The sequence below is a fragment of the Homalodisca vitripennis genome, chromosome 1, assembly GCF_021130785.1.
Source record: "Homalodisca vitripennis isolate AUS2020 chromosome 1, UT_GWSS_2.1, whole genome shotgun sequence".
In the NCBI taxonomy this organism is placed as follows: Eukaryota; Metazoa; Arthropoda; class Insecta; order Hemiptera; family Cicadellidae; genus Homalodisca; species Homalodisca vitripennis.
In genome coordinates, this window is record NC_060207.1 from 238,087,224 (window position 1) to 238,101,224 (window position 14,001).

Sequence of the window (14,001 nt, forward strand, 5' to 3'; positions counted from 1 at the left end):
CAACACAGCTAACACTATTACTGAAGAGTCGTGTTACAAGCTCAAGGGACACAAGAACGCCAAAGATTAACTCATAAGGTACCGATTTTTCAGCAAGAAAGCCTTTTTTAAAATTTCCTGCTGACTATAATTAACTTCTCAATCGCTTTAATTCCTGGAAATTCTTAATCTGAATAAAAACAAAAACAGATTGCGGGCCGCAAAATTCAACAGTGCAGATCTTCATCACTGCAACAGATCTCAAGAGAGACGATCACGGTAGTAGAGTGCACCAACAACAGCTACAATACAAAAATTTTGTTACATACAACTCACGGGGCGAGCAATAAGAGCGTACTCATAAGCTACGTAATTTTTTTCGGTAGAAAATCCCAAATTTCCTGTTGGGCCATAAGTAATCTCTTCTTCTCGTTAATCTGGAAATTCTTAATCTAAATAACACTAACACAGATTCAAAATTCAGTAAAGTACAGATTTTCATCCCTGGCAACAACACGAGAGACGTGTCACTGTAGTGAAGCGATGGGTGTACCAACAACAGCTACAGTACTCACATTGTGTTACACTTTTCTGACAATTAAGCACGTTCACAGATTATGCTCACAAGCTAGGCATTTTTTCGGCAAGCCCCAAATTTTTCGTCCTGCTGAACCAAAATATAAGTAATTTTCTACTCTTTTCAATGCAATCTGGAAATTCTCTAATCTAAACAAAAACTACAACAGATTCAAAATTAAAACTGCAGAATCTTCAAACAAAGCACGAGTAAAATGTGTAACACTGACACTCTACCACGAGTACACCAAATACCTGAGAGTGTAGAAGCTGGTGATAAGAAGAGAGGCGCCAAATCTAAACGGTCTACCTGGTATCAGAAGCGCGACGACTTGCGATCCAGCCTGAGTCTTTTTATTACTGCTCTATGAATAGCTGATGGGCATTCAACGTCTCGCCTTATCGTGTAGTTTGATAATGGGCTTATCTGACACGCTCCTACCCTGCAACAGCTCGAGCTTGCGGCCGCACTGGTACGCTAGTACGCGAGTACGCGTGCGTTTACGCCCTGCGAGGTGGACTGACAGGTCCTCACGGTTTTCCGGCGTCCCCTGCGCGTAGGTCCACTTCACAACTTTTTTTCATGAGGGTGTCTCCGTGAGATCGAGATGGAGTGATGAACTTAATGATTAGTGTCGGTAACACGTTATTCATTGTAACCTAATACCAGGTAACGGTATTACCAAAAACACCCTGTTAATTCAGTAAAGAGATGGCCTGAAACGTTAGTTGGCGTTTTGGAAAAAATGAAAAAAACCGTCTTTCTGGTATTAGTTGCTCTGAGTAGCAGCCGAGTCTATTATCCTGTTATAGCAATGATGTTAGTAACGGACCAAGTTTTTGGCAACACTTTTCTTAAAATTACGTTACTGAGAAGGAAAGGATTTATATTGTCCGGACATGTTGCCATCGTTTAAATAACAACAAAATATCACTAACACTACGTTTCGAGATCTGCAATCTGATCTCTTCTTCAGGTAAATAACTAACCTAACACATAATTACAAACTAGGTTAAAATAAACAAATCATAGTAACCAGAGCGTTGTGACACTCAGTCGTAGGTGGTTGGTACATGACGAATGCAGAACGTATTGTTTACAGCCAAGGTAGTTTCAGTTTTAGATTAGTGTGGTTAGTTTTGTTATTAAGTGCATGTTTTAGAGGTAGTGAAGTTGATCACACAACCCTCTGGTACGATTTGTTTATTTTAACCCTAGTATTGTCTCTATTATTGTTAGGTTAGTTATTTACCTGAAGAAGAGACCAGACTGCAGTTCTCGAAACGTAGTGTTTACTGATTATTTGTTTCACTAAACAAGGTAAATGTCCGGAAGTATCCTTTTGCTTTTCGTGCCTTCTACAATCCTTTCATCGTCAAAAATAAACCCCAGAACAAAGAATTACGTTACCTGCTACCTACGTAGTGGAGTAATGAACTGGAAGGTGCTGCTGGAAGGACATGGGAATAAAATATTATATTGAAATAAATAAATAAAATATAATTTTTTATCATATATTTTTTTTTTTTTTTTTTTTTTTTTTTTTTTTTTATCGAATAGAAACGTAGAAATAACTTTTTTCTGGAAAAATAAAAAAACCCAACTTATTCGTGATTTAGTTGCTGTTCTCAGTTCTCATTAATTATACGTAGTTTCATTTTCAATTAGCCTACTAATCTAAATATTACAATGTAGTGCAGTTAGTTACGTTTTTTGTATCTAAACTATTACACAAAACACTGCAATTATATTGTGCAGTGAAATTTAGAATTGGGCAGTTCTTTATAATTAGTATGAATAGGTTTCAAATTTTCTTTTTCTCGGCGCATTCATGACTAGCCCCACACATGTATGTGATCTAGTCTGACTCAATTTACTTGCAACTTAACAACGTCAGTTTCGAATAACTGCGATTTGATTCGATAATACTGAGCGTTGGGTCATCTGGTAACATATTCGGACCACGGTAATATGTTTACGGGAACGAAGATACTAAACAGACCATCGTTATTTTTGGTAACATGTTTATTGACAAATAACAGTATTTCCAATACTAACGTCTACTCTGGGGTAGCGATGGGAAAATCAAATACTTAAAACAGTCGAATACGGTGTATTCAAAAGCACCCTTGTATTCGAATAACTTTTTCTAACAGACAAGTTTAGACTTATCTTACTTTCTTTCCCGTAATCCATTGTTTCTTAGGATAATCAAATTGGAATTGTCCTGCCAAAAAAGTGTGAACATCCTTTGCCTTAAAATACAAGGAGATAGTGATTATATAACAAAACATGTCATACACCCATGATTTAAGTACCCCAGAAAAAATACATTATTCTTTACCTGCTACTTCAGTCCCGTCTGATTGATTCTTCTCTACGGCATGGTTTGGTCACCAATGATCGTAATATTTAATTGAAGGCAAAAAGCTCAATCATATTTTGGTTTTTACTAAAACAACATGAAATAAACATTAATTTCTGTTTTTTTATTTTTTACAAATGCATTTATTAACATTTGATTGAGATCTAATCTACCGAATTATATACTATTGTTCAAATTTGTAAATTTTTTAATTACTTATTCCAAATTGTGAACCTCTCCTTCTTAATTCTTTTCGCCATAGTGACCCACAAAGGTGTAAGTACATGACTTCATCTAAATCCTCCAACGAATACATGTATAATAAATACGAATACAGCTCTTGAATACTTTATTTGAATACTATTAGCAGTCCTACAACGAATTTCTGACAGGAATACTGTAAGGTTTGAATTCGATTCTTCCAAAGAAATTCTGTATTCATTTCAAAAGTATGTGGGAATTCATTTTGAGGTAATCGATTATGTTTCGGCAACCCAAAACCCGAGGCTGTATTTCGAATATCATTCGATTCTGTATTCGATTATTTGTGACTTGGGTAGGTAACGATAAATTCGGACACCATAACGTAATTCCGTTCCGATGTCAATGGTGTTTTTATTGTCTAAAACGTAGTGAGATCATCGTAAATGGACTAGAACCTATCAATCAGGAGGCGCAAAAAACGCTGTTCGTTCGTTCAATAAACTAGGTTCAGGAGAAATTGAATACACTGTTATTTATTGACCATATGCTCGTACTAATTGGCATCACACCCAATTTTTTTGGACAGATTAATTCACAGCGGACCTGTTTCTGTTCATAATTTAGAAACTACGGGTATTAAAAAAAAAACCATTATTACTTCAAGAAAACTATTCAAAAGGCAATGGGCGTTATATGAGTTACAATGTTTAATCTTGAAAACAATTTTTGCACTTAAAGTAAAACATCGTCATTAAAATACAAGGAGAATAGTATTATATAACTAAGGAAAGTGTGTCTATGTATATATGAAAAAATAAATCTAATATTTAATACTAGATCAAACGCCTTAAAGTAACGTTGGAATTTGAAAAAGGCCTCACACAAATAAAACGTGCTATTAATTGGAGTGTTTGTTTTCAAATTTTACTCAGGAAATTTATCTGTAAGAAAAGAGCTTCTAGCTACATGAATCCCATTCCTTTCTTCTACTATATTGAACTGCATTTTAACTTTAGCCTGTACGTTTGTAATTACTACGCCGCGTATTATAAATCTGTACCGGGAATGACAATAACACAGCACCGAATTTACAGACGTATGGACAAAATATGGTATCGTATAGTGTTCAAGTAGTTTGACACATTTGAAATGTATTTGAATCATCGCAGCTACACTTTTGCTTGCTCAAAGATGTGGTGTATTCTATTTTTCGCCGATCGGAAATTATATAAACAGGGTGTAAAGTAAAATGACTCCGTGGACGTCCTCAAAGGAGGGCCGATGTGTATTTTTAAGTCCAGAATGCGGCCTGTGATCAATTCAGGACGTGATTAATCCTTTGACGTTGCCTTGAACGTTAGCAGTGGCGAAATGAATCTCAAATCTTCTGGACACAGACGCATGACAGGCACGTGCCGCTGTGATATCCCCGCGAACAGATCATATCTGCCCACTTGTGTGTGGGGATCTTGGACTTGCTTGTGGGAAGATGACAGGTGGGGGATGTCAGTTGGTTAAACGGGGGAAGACAAGTTCGGCAACTCACAAAAAAATTCCTCTCTGAGATATCTATGTTCCAAGTTTGTATTAATTTACAATTCTATCTTATTTGTGACTTGGAATAGACACCGATAAAAATACCACAGGTCGTGATCTCTGAAAGGGAAAAACACACTACGAACAGTCTTCGTTTTTAGAATAATGTCTAAAACGTAAGCTGAGCAAAAAACAAATTCCACAAATTGTGAACTAAAATTTATGGAAAATCGAAATGGGATGAAACGGCGACGCATGCCCAAAAACGCTGTCGAAAATTGACTGTGTGCAGTACTAGACACTGCTGCACCTGGCCGTCGGAACGCGCTTGGAACCGTTCTACCAGTACGATGTGCTTTTTTTTCTTTTCTCGTCTAATTGGCAGCACACAAATTCCAGTGACAGAATAATCCACAACGACCTGATTCTGTTCATAAGATTGAAAACTACGGGTAAAAACATGGGAAACCAGTTCATTACTGTACAAGATACTCTATGTTTTCAACGGAACTGGAAATCACAACGTTATGTTGAGTGAATTCACTTGATGTTTATCTTGAAAAAGCTACTCACTATTTATTGTTTTTTTAAATACAAAACTCATGGGCCACAAGATTTTTTCTTAAATATCATACTAATGTTTAGAGGAAACTACTTACTGTGTGATAGTTTCCTTGACAGAGGGCTCGTCGGTACGAACAAAAATAAATATAAACAATACGAATGTGTAAACGCTTAAATGACGTAACTATTATGAAAGCAGCGCCTACTATGGCCTATTAATTAGTAGAGTATGCAGTTTACGGGAACGTCGATCACCAGGAACGAGATTTATGGACCTATGTGACTGTAACTGACCTCATCGTGCATCACTCCAGATAACAATCGCTTACAGTCGAGCAATTCATATTGACCCAAGATACTTTTTTGAGGTGTTTTACGTACTGCAGATACTGTACTTGACGCCGCGATTCACCAAATACTGCAACCGATGACAGGGAATAACTATCAGCACTCAGATCACAGAAACGTACTGGAATTTTACTTCACAGAATACTCAAGTATAGAATAAATTCAAAACTATCTTTAATATAAGAATTAATCCGTAAAATCAATTAAACTTCCCAATAACATCGCACTGGTGTCTACACTTTTCACTCTGTACGACTCCGAATTCAGATGAGCCCGCTGGATTTTTAGGAAGTTTCGATAAGGAAATATATAAACACTGTGTTTTAAAGTAACTGTTTTAAACATTAACGCAGTTAAACGTTTTGTAAAGAAGGGTTTTTTGCGATGCAATGTTGAATGTGTATTTCAATAAAGGTATATTTCTAAATCAAATTGAAGTAATATTTAAACAACGGAACACGAATATTAAATTCATATAATTTATACATTTATCATAATGAACTGCTGAATTGGTTTGTAAAAAGAAAAATCGTCCTTAACCAGTTTTATTTGTAGTATATAAACACAAAATCGAAACGTGTGACAGGGCAAGGACAATATGCCTGCAACGTTGCAACGTTTTGGACATCCAAAAATCGTATGTGTACGATGTGTTAGCACTGGTGCAATGTGTGTAAAAAGACCAAAACAATGTGTCACCAAATATTATAAGATCGTAATGATCCTGTAGATGCGCATGAATGAGCCGCGCGGAAACACAACGCAATCTGCGCAATGAGCGCGCGCGACGAGCGGCGAGAGGGAGGGGAAGGGAGGGGTAACCGGTTTCCCGCCTGCTACCGTCCCATCCACTCTGGGTAATTAGAACATCCACTTGGCCGGCCCGGCTCGGCCGAGGACTACTTTTAATTTGGCGATCAAATCCGGTCACACGACTGCCACTAAGGCTGCAGCAACCGGTTCAGTTCTAGTTTTGCTGTTCGACGCTGTTTTCTCATCGGGCCAACGTCCTTTTTAACACTTTAAACGGCCGGCTCGTTGATTCGCAACGATCGTCCTTATCTGATTACAGTAGCAGGTTCCACGGATAAACTTTTATGCTGATCGTCGTGGAACACGATTTTAAACACCTGCTCGATCAGAGGAGGTGTACAAAAAAAAGCAACGACCTCACGAGAAATTAGAAGTCGCTTATGTTTTAAAATATTTTTCAAATAAAAAAAAAATTAAAAAAGATATTCAAACGAAGAAACGCGAAAAGCAACGTTCACCATATACAGTACATGTTTACTCTGAAAACATTTTAGAACGGCGAGGCTTGAAGTTCATTCATTACAAAACACAATCTTAGATATACAGTATTGGCAGAGGACAAACAAACTAACATATTTACAATCCACGCCGCTACGGACGTAAAAGGGTAGTATCTTATAACAGAACCCTAATGACATCACCCATTTCACTCTTGCTCTTGTAAATAAAAAATATACGTATTTTTTTCGTTCCATAATCCTTGGGAAAACAATTATTGCAAATAATAATGGAATATCAAACTTCATCCGCTGTCCGAAACCAAACGGAAGTGCGCATCGTGTTCGTTACTACATTTACATCGTGTCCATTGGTAAGCACTCCATAGAAAGATCTGTTATTGTTACTGGAATACCAAACTTCGTCTGCTCTCTGGAACCAAACAAAAGTGCACATCGTGTGTGTTGGTACATTTACATCGTGTCCATTGGTAAGCACTCCACGGAACATTTGTTACGGTTACTGAGATTCCAAACTTCATCCGCTCTCCCTGAACCAAGCGAAAGTATTCATCGTGTTGTTGCTACATTAACATCGCGTGTATTGGTAATCATTCCACAGAAACATTTGTTACTCTTCGAAATAATACTGGTATATCAAATTTCATCCGCTCTCCGGAACCAAACAAAAGTGAGCATCTTGTTTTTACTACTACAGTAACATCGTGACCATCGGTAAGTATTTTGCGGAAACATTTCTTAGTTTTGATCAAATAAAGATAAACATTGTGTACCAATTAGAGCCAAAAACGACTACGGGATACCCTTCAATGGTTTTTCCGCACTAGAAAGGAAAGCTTGTCTTACGTTTCCCAAAATTAAGGGACACGCTTTCGGAGACAACATGAACTACCACCAATGGGTAACTCTGTCAGGCGGCAGGGTGTACTAGGGTGCGGGATGGCGGGTGGCGGAGGTGTCATGTTACTCGCGTGAGTGTCGTAGACTCGTGGGACAGGATGTGTGTTGACCGCACGCACCCCATACCTCGCCCGTATGCCGGTATCATACCGATACAACCGCACCATTTCCTTGGAGAAAGACAGTAGCCGCAATGTACGATCGGGGAACTTAAGAGACCAATCCATCCCAGAAGGTTCATGAAGGAAAACTTCCAATGGCCCTGGTCCACTTCCCGCTCGAAGACGTTCTTGCAGATTTGGCACGATAATGTCTTTAGGTGCAAAGGCAGGTTCAGGACAAGGGTGTCACCTAGGGGGGGGGGGAGCACCTGCCCCCCATAAAGATTGTAAAACAAGTTACCGAATGTACAAGCAACCGAAGTCCTAAGTCTTTGACTTGACTGGTAACCCTCGAAAATTATGTTTTAATTAACGGAATCAAAAAAGAATCTGTCGACCACTATCATACTTTTATCATTCTGCAAATCAGCTTCCCCCCCCCCGGATCCATCGGCTGGCGACGCCCCTGACTCAGGAATGGAACAACACGTCTTGTGGACAACATTGATCACATTGTCGGCGTCTGTCAAATCTATGAGAATATGAAAAGTGTCAGATTAGGGTGTAGTAAAAAATAGAAGAAACAGGCAAAGAACGATGAGTAGGAAGGTTAGAGAGAATTCCACTACATTTAATTGTTTCATAATCCAACTGTGACGTGTGGGATGAGAAGACAGAACATTAATCCGTGTCGAGGCACTTCTTACACAAAATTGTGAAGTTAAGTCCTAATACTGTTACTAAAATATCTACCACTTTGTTGCATGATGCTGAATGCTCTAGGATAGATAATAATAATATGGCCTTGGGGAGATAATTGATCAGTATGACACCTGAGGGTAAGCGGTAGTTCTATGATTTTGATTTTCTGAAGGTGTCCCTCCCTCTAGTCTCGTAATGATGAACATCCTTGCCTTGAATCAAAACACACTTCGACTTACAGTAGAGGATTATCTTGAAGAGGTAGAGGCAGGATAAGATCAGCAACCCTAATTCCCTGAAGGGATTTTACATGGCTCTCTAATTTTCAATTTTGAGATGATTCGAAGTGCTCGTTTTTGTAGTCTAAATATTCTCTCAGGATTGTATTTAGCACAGCTGCTCCAAAGTCTTATCTCATAAGCCAGATGTGGGTAGATCAAGCCAAAATATACCATTCTCAAAGACTTGTAGAGAACAAAACTTTTGCAAGTTACATAAGGGATAGATGACTGAAGCAATTTTGGAACAAACACTGTTTCTATGGGTTTTTCTAGGTCAAACCATTATCTAGGTATATCCCCAGGAACTTTGTGGGGTCTACATCCTACAGGAGAATTTCATCTACCATGACAGTAGAGAAGTTTTTATTCAACTGCTGCCGAAGACAGAAATAAATAACATTAGACTTGGAATAATTTTTTGCAAATTGATCTCAGAAAAATTTTTAAATCCATGGATTAAGAGCAATGAATGATTTGACTTCTAAGTCTTCTTTTGAGAAAGATTTGATGCAGATAGTCATATCATCCATGTACAAAACCACCTTTTCCATCTTGGATTGACGAGTTCAACTGATTTACGAATAGAAGAAAGTGTACTTGACTTAAAATCGACCTCTGTGGGACTCCAAGGGCCATTTTGACTTTATTCGACACAACATGCAATATCAGACTCCTCTCTATATCTGAGATAAGACAAAATCCATGCATGTGGTAGAGCTCGAATACCACAAGCTTCTAACTGATGTAGCAGTGTCTTATGCAACACACAGTCAAAAGCTTTGGAAAGATCTAGAAATATACTAAGCACATCTTTTCTTCTTTCCACGCTACCGACAACTGTTTCCAAGAGGTTTGAGACCGCATTAATTGTGGATTTATTTTTTTTAAATACGAAATTGACTTGAGCACAGTACTTAAAATTGTTCCAAGAAATTTTGATCTTTCTGAGCACACTTTTTTTGAAAAAAAACTTGCTGTTAAATGGTATAATTGAAGTGTGCCGGAAGTTGACGACTTGGCAAGTATTGTTCTTTAAGAAGACTGGTGTTATTTTGGCCATATTCAATAGTGATCGAAAAATGCCATGTTCAAAGGAGAGATTGATGAGATATGTGATAAGAGTCAAAATAGACTTCAGGTTTAACCGATGCTGGTTGGAGTAATTTGGAGTGACCGACAAGAGCAATTTGTTATTTGATAATGATAATGAAAGCTCGTAATCGACAAAATGTACAAAAAGGTGGAAGAAACAAGTGTCTCAAAGCCTTAATTAGTACATAGAATACACAAATGGAATCTTTTATGCATATGAACTAAGAACCTGTTGCACTGTCTGAAAACTCTTAAGTTATTGATTAGTCTGAGGCTTAATTTTGACCATGCAACTATATTCTTCGAGGTATATATCCTACTTGAAATTTATATTTTATAATGTTATGTTTTATCATAGAGTATGAGACGGTGCATTAATAAAAACACTTTTTAAATAATTACTTTTTCTTGTTATAATCTTGATTTACTTTGTGACGTTCATGTCGTCAATAATGTTAAAAATGAACTTTAGCAAGACCGCAATAATATTATTACTTTATCCTCTTCCGATGTTTATTATATTAAATCTCTCTCTTGAAGAGTTCTTTACTAGAAAGATAACTCATCATATCACTCTACAAACAATGTCAGTGTTTTGTGTTTAATGTGATGCTGGAACCTGCAAGAATAGTGGTTTAACATGGATGAGTAATTTAGTAAACATGATATTATCTGCATAAGGGTACATAGACACTCGGATAGTGTGTAGAGTGCCTACTGTGAGTGGTTTGTGTGCCTTTCTAGTATCAAATAATCAATTGTTAGGTTGTCTCTGCTGCAAAGTACTTGTTGAGCTAGTAACATTGACCTGCAAGAAGAGTTGTTTAACATGGATGAGTAATTTAGTAAACATGATATTATCTGCATAAGGGTACATAGACACTCGGAGAGTGTGTAGAGTGCCTGCTGTGAGTGATTTTGTGTGCCTTTCAAGTATCAAATATTGTAGGTTGTCTCTGCTTCAAAGCATTTGTTGAGCTAGTAACAGTTGTTGCTGGATGTCTCAGATCCTGTAGATGATCTGGTTGGATGGTGTTCAAAGGTATGGTTTGAACTTTCACATCAGCCTGTTAAATAGAATCATTACAAGGATTCCATTACAATTAGATGAGTTAAAAGAAAGCTACTGCATTGATGCCACCTACTTAAAGTAATGTAGTCATCTAAGAACACCATTTAAACGCAGAAAAAAAAGTATGCTAACATAGGCAAACAACTTAATTACATTAAAACATAAAACCAATATTTAATACTTTTATTTTGTGAGGCCTTGCTATCAAAAGGCCTCACAAAATAAAAGTATTAAATATTGGTTTTATGTTTTAATGTAATTAAGTTAACAGTAACCAATATAAGCTCCATCTACAACATAGGCAAACAAATTTATTCGAATTCTAAAGCGCATATTTTTGGGGGTATTATACGATTCAACAATAAGAAACAAAATTGATGACAATAAATCACCAGCTATTGAAACTGTTGAACTCCTTTCATGTGAAATATTCATCGCATATCCTCTAAACCCATTTGGCACTCCTAACTCAGCAATCATATTAGTGATGGAAAAGTAGATGTTGTACAACGCCTATAATAAGTTTTTAGGACTAAATGGTATGAACACAATTTAAATGTTACATTGATGTAAAAAATTTTACAGATTGAGAAAAAAATCGCTATATGTACACATAAAATTCTTCTAGACATGGAAAAAATTATAAGAAATGTTTAAATTGGTTGACTGTTTCACAAAACGTGTCAATTTTGATTTACTTATGTTGTGAAATACATAAAATAAGAAGATTGAATAATGGTAATAGGTGCCATTTTGAAACCTTTATTGTTTCAGGCTAGCTAACACTCATTCAAGGAATGTATAACTCCTGTCTTAGAACCAAACATAGTTTCAATTTGCTAGAAATCACATTGGCTAGAGAACTACAGCGTTCTCTATTATTTGTCTGTCATTATATGAAAACCTTACAAAATATTAAAATCCACATAAGAAAATAGATTACTGTGATGACTTAAGAACTCAAAAACATTTTTTTTATTTTGATCTACACTGCATAATAACTTCTTATAGGCTAATAATTTCTTTTTGAAAATTTTAACGGCTACCATCTTGAAAAGTTTAGAGATATTATAAAGTGTGTGAATAGGAATAGGACTAATTTTAAATCACTTATTATTTAAAAATATGGTATCAATTTACAAAATCGTGACCATGGGAAAGGTATGTTAATTTTTTTTTCCTGAAAACTACAATTTTTCCTGAAAACAATAGTGAAGAAAAAATTCGTCGGCAAAGAAAATCAAAGGAGTTACGATTTTTTGAAATCCTCTGAAAACTCTGTTTTTGACAGTACCTCTGGCAATTTTACTGAAATGATGACGTTAATCCTGTCAACGATGCCTGCCCGCTGCGCAGTGCTGCGCACTGCTTGCTCTTTTAGAAAAAAAATTAACTCGAGCTTGCAAAAGTCGAATCCCAGATCACGTGATGCCCCTGATCCTTAACCCTCCAAGTGTTGTTCGACAAAATTTTGTCGGTTATTTTCCATTCTTAATGCAATAATGGCCGAAAGGCATCAATATAATACAATGATATACTTTCCCCCCAGTTTATATGCACCTGTGATAATAATACTTGGCTATAAATGCCCAACCCATGAAAAAAGGTCCATTTTTCATGGTCACGGTATTGTAAATAAATACCAAAAATATTTGTAATTTTTTGGTCAATACAGAGAAATATTCAAGTTAAAAGTTTTGCACAAGTGCGAACCATCTCCACAGTCCTTGTTTGTTATAAACTAACGAACTCACTAAAGCTATGCTCAAATACTGTCTATGTACCAAGGCTAGTCTATGTCTATTAAAACATTGGCGCATTGGTATTATTGCGTTCACAAGTATCTCCATGAAGTTGTTAAAAATTGGTCTATCCAATGCTTAGTAGGCCCTATAGCCGCTATATAAATATCTTATAAAATTATAAAAACGTGTAAGAACAAACTTTATTGTAGGTGACGTGATAATTCTATAAACATTTTTTGGTATTTATTTACAATAGGCTAGCGTGACCATGAAAAATGGACTTTTTTTCATGGGTTGGGCATTTATAGCCAAGTATCATTATCACAGGTGCACATAAACTGGGGGAAAGTATATTATTGTATTATATTGATGCCTTTCGGGCATTATTGCGTTAAGGATGGAAAATAACCGACAAAATTTTGTTGAACAACACTTGGAGGGTTAAGGATCAGGGGCATCACGTGATCTGGGATTCAACTTTTGCAAGCTCGAGTTATTTTTTTTTTTAAAAGAGCAAGCAGTGCGCAGCGGGCAGGCATCGTTGACAGGATTAACGTACTAGTCAGCATCATTTCAGTAAAATTGCCAGAGGTACTGTCAAAAACAGAGTTTTCAGAGGATTTCAAAAAAATCGTAACTCCTTTGATTTTCATTGCCGACAAAATTTTTTCTTCACTATTGTTTTCAGGAAAAATTGTAGTTAGCCTATCAGGAAAAAAAAATGAACATACCTTTCCATGGTCACGTTATTGTAAATTGATACCCATTTTTTTCATTTTGCTCTGTGATATATAATAACTAAAATATAATAATTAGGTTTATAACATCATTTTTTTTATATATTTAAGTTATCAGGTCTATTATTAAGCACATCCTTTTCCTTGTAAAAAGGATAATAATAACTATAGAGTATATTCATAACTTACTGTAATACTAAATGAACATTACAGTTTTAAAATATGCCTTACACTATCTGAAAACTTAGGTTATGTAGGCGTATTCGAGGTTATGTTGTAAACACAAGATATCAAAAATAAATCCACTTACTTTTTAGCGTAAAGTAGGTAGATAGCTAACCGTTTAACGCAATTTATTTATGCACTGAAAACTAATTATAAACAAAACTTATAAAATAAACAAAACACAAAACAGAGGGGAGAAGATACACTCAACAACGTTTGAACTTGTGCCTGAACAAAATTGAATTGATAGGCTTATTCATAACCAAGCTAAACAATACAATTGCTTCTTTTTCACTTTGGAA

The 14,001-nt window shown here is 36.2% G+C and overlaps 1 protein-coding gene across 5 annotated transcripts in view; it reads right to left on the reverse strand.

The window, feature by feature from the left end:
* Positions 1–14,001, reverse strand: part of LOC124353198 (ETS-like protein pointed) — a 357,362-nt gene that overhangs the window by 195,679 nt on the left and 147,682 nt on the right. The gene's annotated exons all lie outside the window — the stretch shown is intronic.